The sequence below is a fragment of the Musa acuminata genome, chromosome BXJ2-3, assembly GCF_036884655.1.
Source record: "Musa acuminata AAA Group cultivar baxijiao chromosome BXJ2-3, Cavendish_Baxijiao_AAA, whole genome shotgun sequence".
NCBI classification, from domain to species: domain Eukaryota; kingdom Viridiplantae; phylum Streptophyta; class Magnoliopsida; order Zingiberales; family Musaceae; genus Musa; species Musa acuminata.
In genome coordinates, this window is record NC_088340.1 from 7,292,201 (window position 1) to 7,300,647 (window position 8,447).

At 37.3% G+C, this 8,447-nt stretch overlaps 1 long non-coding RNA gene across 1 annotated transcript; it reads left to right on the forward strand.

Moving 5' to 3' along the window:
- The first annotated feature begins 325 nt into the window (after positions 1–325).
- Positions 326–5,717, forward strand: LOC135606439 (uncharacterized). Its single transcript, XR_010484817.1, has 2 exons — positions 326–1,272; positions 5,119–5,717. It is a non-coding gene; the product is annotated as an uncharacterized LOC135606439 (long non-coding RNA).
- The last annotated feature ends 2,730 nt before the right edge of the window (positions 5,718–8,447 follow it).

Sequence of the window (8,447 nt, forward strand, 5' to 3'; positions counted from 1 at the left end):
CGGCACGTCGCGCTTTCCAGCCTGGTAAATCACTGGCCCTTCGTGTAATACCACACCAGAATCCTTATTCGTCCACACAAAAGATTACCTGCATCCACATCCGGAGAGGAGCGCCAGGGGCCCCGCATCTTATCCCAACTACCGCAGATGGTAACGGAGCGAGTAAGAGACCCAAACGCCGGAAAAAACACTGATCCGCAACTCACGCAATGTTTTGCAGGGCGGCCACGTGCGGTGTCGAAACGTAGGTGTGAGTTGGTCATTTCACATTATGTTTTAAGAAAGGGAAGTGTTTTCGAAGTGGATTCCCGGGGGACACCGGAAACGTTTTCGAACGATCGGCTGGTACCGATGATGTGAGGGCGATCGATGAGCCGCCTTTTTCCCCAAAAGTGGGCATCATGTGCCGCTGGCAATGGCGTTTGGGTTCGGATGTGGCCATGTGACGGCAAAGTGAGGGATGGTTCGCACGGAGACTGTCACTGCTGATGACTTGTGTGTGTGTCTTCAAGAGATCCACAACGATGAACACAGTGTTGGATACCAGCTGTGCTAATTGCATTGGCTGCTTGGCATTGTGGGAATAGGTAGGCGGGCATTCATTGTGCAGAGCGTGGTGGGCACAAAGAATCACTGCAGCGCTGCAGGAGATATAGCTTGTTTGGTACTGATCTCACATGGTGTTTGGACTATGAACAAGAATAGCAGAATTAGTGGTATCAGTCTGTGTGCCAAAAATGTCTGAGGGTTACATGGCAACAGAATTATTCTCCCAAATAGTGCCCTAAAACCCGGAAAACAAGTTTGAGGGATCAGTGGCTACACTAGGAAGGAATCATGGACAGCAGCATTGGTTGGAGGAAACGGAAGGGAGTCTTTGCTTCCACCACACTCCCAAGTAGATAAGGATTGATTTCTTTTATTTTACTTCTTTTCGAGCAAATGGCTACTGATATAAATGAGAAGATGACAAAGAGAGAGGATCCAAAGTGGAGGGGGTGCTGTGGGGTACGCCATGTGTTTGATGTTTTTCCTGTGGGCTCTTACGGTGTCAGATTTACTTCATACTTAGTTGTGGAGTATGCTGGTTGGTGCACCCGCGTGCAAAAGGAAGCTACAAAGGGGGGAGAGCCCACCAACGAGGCGTGCAAAAGTTTGGTTTGAACAAGAATAGCTTGTCAGAATTGGAGAAAGATTCCTCCGAAGATCAAACCAATGTGATGAGTGATTTAATGCTGGAGGCTTTCATCAATGAGTCTGAAGAGGATTAAGGTACATAATGTTATCTCTACTTGCGTTGCTTCTGTGATTCTATGGAAAGTCAATATTATCTCTACATATGTTGCTTCTATGATCCTATAGAAAGTCAATATAACCATTCTTATATCTGTAGGTAGAGAAGTTGTCTCTGTGACTTACCGATGGTGAAAAGATAACTTTAATATAGTAATAAATCACCTTTTAAGGTACATCATGTTAACATGACAAATTTAAACCGAAGGAGCTACCAGTCAAAGCAAGTATGACACATGAATCCATGAGTCATTATGTTAAATGCTATAAGAAGACAGATGTTTGCGATGTTAAAGATCAATTAGAGGTTCCAAAATGACCATCTAATCAATTCTTTTCTCCATGATGTTGTTATATAAATTGCTCCGACTGCAATGTCTTCTAAAATCTAACACATTGGCCCATACATGATATGCTGCTAGGATCAGAATTAAGATGGGCATTGGAACACACCAACATCAATTTCATAGAAACAACTTGGTAATCAATCCCATGATGAGGATCTCACTAAATAAAACTCCAAATGAGTTTCACATGCATACTATCTTCTGTGCATAGATCGGCTTTAAATTCATATCTAAGTCGGTGAAGTCATGTGTGTGTTATGGCAATTGAACGAATGGTTTATTAGAAATATCATGTCAAGCAAAGTACAGGGAATTATTGCATCTGAGTGTCAACTTAATCATAGTTGAAGCAAGTTGAACCAATTCATAGAACGGTGTTCAAAGAGATTATGAATATTTTGCATGCGAGGAGACTTATCAATTAAGAAATAGATATAGTGAATAGTATCTTGCATTATGAAGAAAAGAACACTTAGGGAGAGTTGTAAAATAGCAGTGCTGTAGTTGTTTCAGTTTAACGTCTGGTGTGTTCAAAGAATGGATCCAACACTACTGGCAGCGAATTCTATAGATGGTAGCCCAAATATGTAATGTTTCAATGTTGCCTTTTTATCATAAATGGTCCCCTTGTAATTGGACTGCATAGTGTTTGTTGATTTGAATTAGTTCCTTCTCAGCAGCAGCATCAACGTGATCTTATTTCTTTTAGAGAACAGGTGCAGCATACAGAATCACAAGAACCGGAAAAGAAAGATAATGGTTTTGGTTTTGGTTGTGTCAGACTGTCAGTACGTAAAACCTAAATGTCTGTGACTTATTATTGGTCAATGACAGCTAACAAAAGTCCAAATACATCAACACAATTTGAATAGTATCACATCAAGCTTTATAAAAACAGGATGAATTGGATGAGTAAAATAACCTCAAGTTACTCTCTGGATGATTTAGCAGTTCTCACATATCCATCTATGCTTTCCGGTCCATCTATTTTTTATAAAGAAAAATAAGTTAAAATTCTGATAAACTCAAATCACAAGCAACCAAAGAAAGAAAATGTGGAGTCATGAACTGCTATGATTAACATGCAAAATAATTCAGCATTAGACATGTTATCTTGAAAGTTATAATTCAGCATAAAACATATTGTTTTGAAATTAAGCTGCATGTCCAGTAGAGAATTACTATTTAGTGATGTGTTTTCATCGGTATCAGAGGCCAGAAAGCTGTGAGAAAAGTGCCCAGATCTATTATGTAATTGATATTTTGTCTCTCTTTATTCTTCTGCAAAACTTATATTTATATTGTTTGAACTGTTTCGTCTAAAAATTATTTGATGTTTTTTATCTGTTCTGAGCTTAATCTAGCAAGAATAGGACCTAGACTAAGAAAGTTTACCTCAAACTAAAATTAAATTTGAAGAAAATCCAGCAAGCTGAAAGTTCTTAGTTCTATAAGCACAAGAAACCAAAGTAGGTATTGGCAACCACAACTTTGATGGAGAACAATAGCCACAGTATGTCAAATAATTATTTCACAGAAATAATCATGCTCAAGTGTGACCAACATATATTTCGTTGATGTCAATATGATCTTAACTGACAATCATAGGAAGACCATTAGTTAAATCAAGCAAATGGTAGTGGCAAGAACAACCACAAAAAATGATGAACTCTAATCTTACACATGAAAAGCTAAAAATGGAGAGAAGGAAATATGGGAAACCAATTAGATTCACTAATAAATAAGGAACAAGGAGTACAAGAGATCTGGAATAACAATAGAAACGCCGAGAACACGGACAACTTCTCCATGAGTGAACATAACATGGCTTCACACTGAAGGTTGGTGAAACCCATCTACCATAAGAGAAACCCAGTATCCTGACAAAAGTGAAGAATGAGGAACAACCTATCCAACATCTACAGATTCCTAATGTGCCCTAACTTCCTTGTGCAGAGTACCCTGCACAATATTTGCATTCAACAGGCAAAATAAAAATACTTTTTCTTGGGTAAAGAAAGAGATGGCTCGATCCATTTCTGTATCATTCAAGTTGATTATGTTTCACTTCTTCCTCGGAGAAAGAGGATCAAACAATTCCCAGTCATGGTCCTCGTGGATCGGATCATCCATATAGGGCAAAAAAAGATACTCCAGGTATTCACTGGGTGGGGAGTAAGAGATTTCATTGCTTAATTCCCCATTTTGTTTATCAATAAAAGATATTTTTCATCAAGAGCTAACATCTTCTAGTATAGTTTGTGCATATAATCCATATATTAAAGGTAAAACTGAAGAAAAACTATGCATGACAATCTCAGTCAAGTTCATGATTGACTTGGTGCACTCAGCTCCTGATGATACATTATTTAGTTGTTCATCGTAGAGTGAAATGAATGTAGAATCCCTCATAAGTTGAACTACAAGAATGCTTGACTTCATTATGTGCCCTTCGATAACATGGGCCTTGTTACAATTCCCACACTTCTATTTGGGTCCTGGCTAGCATAGCAGAGGTTCAAACCCCAGCTTACATGCCCTATGCACCATCTCATCATCTGTGGCTCCTTAATTATATATATATGTATGTATATATATGTATATGTATGTATATGTATGTATATGTATATATATATATATATATATATATATATATATATATATATATGTATATATATGTATATATATATATGTATATGTATGTATATGTATGTATATATATATATGTATGTATCTATATATGTATATATATGTATATATATATATATATAGAAAATTTGGAAAGTACAACATTATTATTTCAAAATGAAGATAAAATTTATCCTCTACTGTAAAACCTACTTGTTGAAGGCCTAAGGTTGTAACTTTCAATTATTTTTTCTTCTTTTAACCCAATTCATATTTTTGAGACAATGTGAATAGTATTTCATCCTTCTTTTGTATATCTAGCTATACACTTAAAAGGGATATTCAACAGTTTTCTGTTGGATAAGATTAGTGCTTTTCTGTGTTTCTTTCTTAAAGATACATTCAATTTGGACATTACAGTTATAAGGCTTATTTCTTGTACAATAATTGCTTATTGCATTAGAAAAAGATTTTATAATTCATTGAACAAAGACTTCATTAGCCATCTTCTGGCAAATTAGATCAATACGCACAAATTTGTGGGTGCAAGGCTTCTTGCTTATTAATTTTTGTCACATATTCTGTGTTCATAGCTCAGATTGTTCATCATAAAACAGGTGTTCTCTGGAAAAGTCGGTTTGATACTAAAAGTGCTTATTTATTAATTTGCCAGCACTAGATCTAAAGCTTTATTCATCAAAGAAAAAGGAAAAAAAGAGAAATACATGAACTTAGGCCATGAAGAGATGAACTCAGGAGGTGCATATCATAGCATTTCCCATCCGTGTTTCAAAGCCCTTATTTTAGGTTTCGATGTGTTTCAAGGAAATATCATGTGTTGATATGGCAGGGTTATCAATTCATCCAACTGCAGTCTCAGCACAGTAGTCCACAATTTTGGTTTACAGATTTTGCAATGCAACACAGCTGAACTCAAAAAGGAAAAGGAAAAGGGAAGAAAAGAAAGCGCAGATTATATCAAACATCAAAAATGTGTTGATGTCAGCATGAAGATCTCCTTTCATGGTTTATCTTGATCCATTTCCTGCACCAATGGCCTCATTCATTTGCCCTGTTCTCAAACATGATACTGGTTTCATTGTTCAGGCTCGAGGAGGAAGTCATCAAAGCAGTGATAGGGGTGATTTCAGTTGCCATGTTAGAACTTACGAAGAAATTTGGGTGAGCTTTGCCTATGTCAAATGGGCCATCTAAAATTCAGCTCTTGTTTAACCATGGAGAGAACGAAGCCAACTCACCAGTGTTGCAAGATTTACAGACCTTCTTGAGGGAATGTTCAGCGTTGTAGTATTGTCTCAATGATTACATTACAATGCTGTACATAATGAAGCCTAACGTGTGATGTGTCTGTGGGAATCATTATGCATGATGCTGGTGAAAGTGAGACATTTGATGACTGAATAAAAATAAAATGCATATCATTAATGGCATTGTTCTACCTGTTATTTAGAATTTGGATGATTAGGGTTGGGACCATGGAAATAATCCTCAATTATTTGTCGACGATACCTCAATTATCATAATTCTCCATGTCAAGAAAAAATCCCAGAAAAACTGCCTTCACTACAAACTCCAAATATTATGAACATAACATAGTTTCCACATAATTTTTATTTATTTATTATGCTCAATCAAAGAGTTCGATTTTATTGATTTTTTACATATCTATCCCTTTATGTACACGAAGAAATCAAAAACAAAAGTAGCACATCATATTCTTCCTATTTTTCATTTCATTCATATGTACATAAAGAAATAAAAAACAAAAGTGGATTCTTCCTCTATTTTATTCCTTTGAAAGAGTACGAGAAAGCGACATCCAGCATCTGATGGTGCCACTGCTTGAGCTTGGCATTCGAGCATGACAGAACCTGGTTCCGTTCCTATGCAGCTGCCCTTGATTCTTTGAGTCGCCACAGACAAACAAGTCTCCGTCTTGATGCGTTGTGTTCCAAGAACAATGTGGCACACAAATAGGTAACTCGATGACTCATTAGGTTGCTGATGTTGATTCCACTTAATACCAGTCAAGCAGTGGAAAGCAACTCCATCGGGAATATTCTGGCTTATTGTCGGGGCCCAAGTTGGACCATGAACTGTTCCAAGCAACTCTTACGTGTGATTCGTGCATGTTCAAGTGCAGATATTTCAACTCTTGTGAATGACCAGTATTCGAATCATTGGAATCAGTTCATCTGGAATTGAGTGTATCAGTAGAAACCTCATGCATTGAATTATTCTTGTTTTTTTTACTGCATATATTTTGTTTTCTTAGACCTTAAATTATTCTTGTCTTTACGAGGCTTTCCACTTGCGAGAACGACACTACCAGCACTGATTCTTGCAGGCCCGCTGTGACCATCAGCGTCACAGTAGCTTGTTGGAAAGAAAAGGTCGCCTCTGGTAGCTGCCCTTCGTTGTCGGCATCGTCTTCCCGGAGAAAGACGTGTTTTCTGAGTCTGATGGGTTGTGAAAACCAGTACGTGTCATCCGATTCTGATCACTTTTCCTTAGTCGTGACTCTATCGGCCAGCAAACAAGACTGGCCACATGTTGCATCAACAACTTCACGGCTTTCACGCAAACTCTTCAGGGATTGAGAGAACTGCATGGAGGAGAAGAGAGGAGAAAACCAAAATTTTCTGTTGGAAGTAAACATCAGTAGAGGAACTGACAGAAGACTGGGGGGGGGGAAAGGAAAGGTGCTTTTTGAGTGCCTCTTTCCTTCTTTTCTTAATCCAAACAAGACAACAGTTTTTTCTTTTTCTCTCTCATTTTTATCTATTGAAATAAGAACCGATTTTATTATCCTCGTCATATGATGCTTGGAGAAGGATTGTAATTTTGTGTTGGTCTTTTGCACTCCAAACTTTGCGATGCTTACGGTGGAGTATAATGTCTGCCATTAATGGTAGACTTAACTAAAGTTGATTACTTGGGAAAGGAAAGATTACAGAGTCAAGAATGAGCACCATTCACCTCTAATTTGGCATCTTCACATCAAGGCTGGGATCTCAATAGAATCTTTAATTGGATTTGACTGTTTGGAAAATGTTCACAGATGGAAAACCTGCAGAATATTAACATCTTGAACTTGAAAAAAGAGAGCTTATTGTTCTACAAAGTAAACTGAGTGATTATAATCTAGATTCTTGTACCTGAAGTTAGATACTGTTTCCAGCTAGTCCTGCACATGTTCATATCTTTGTATACTAACAGTGCCAATATTAAATTATAGATTCTGCTATTCTGTATGCTACAAAACAAAAGATTGACACATTCCCGGCAACTCAAAACAAACGAAAGGTAGAATGTGCATGTGAATGACCTCATCAATCATTGAATACACTGTGAGTTGTTCCTGACTTGAACAGTTGTCTTTCTAAGATGAACATGGACAGTACATAGATTTATAGTTTCTGAGGTGTTTATTCCCTGTTTTTTCTGCATGTTTGGTTTGCTTATATACAACGCATTGTGGCAAGAAATTGTCTGCAGAAGATATCACGTTAATTGTGTTCATTCTGCTGAAACTGTTGATCACCATCTACAATATCTCAGATTGGCTGGGAGCAATCATCTGACCTTTGTTGGTAAACCATCTTCTACCAGAAAAGAATGATCTAAGGGGGTTGAGGGATTGAAAGGAGAGGGAGAGAGAAACATGATATGTCATCATTGCTGCCAGTATGTTCCTTTCATGAAGCTAAAAAGACTAGCAGAATCTTTTAGCAACAAGGAATTCATGGAAGTAAATGGAGTTTTCATAACACAATCTCCAGCATAGAAATTTATTATTCTCAAAATAAAACAACCACAGAAATTATTCCTTTTATTTTGAGTTCTTCCCCTTGAGTCTCAATAGACTATTTATTACAGCTATGATTCTGATGATCCTAAATGAGTTACTCTGAAATCCATAGGATCCACAATATTCAGAAATATTAATCCCTCAGGAAGTTCTTCCTGTGCTTTGTTCCACCAAAAGCAGTACCTGAGAGACCATGGCATCTCATTGACACCTGAGAATATAATTATGCAAGCTGCCACTGTCATCTTTACTTAGCCCCAAAGAGAAAATAAATAACAAGTAAATAAATATGTGAGTTGAATAAACAAATAGTCAAGGATGATTATGAATCAAATAATTTACTTCCA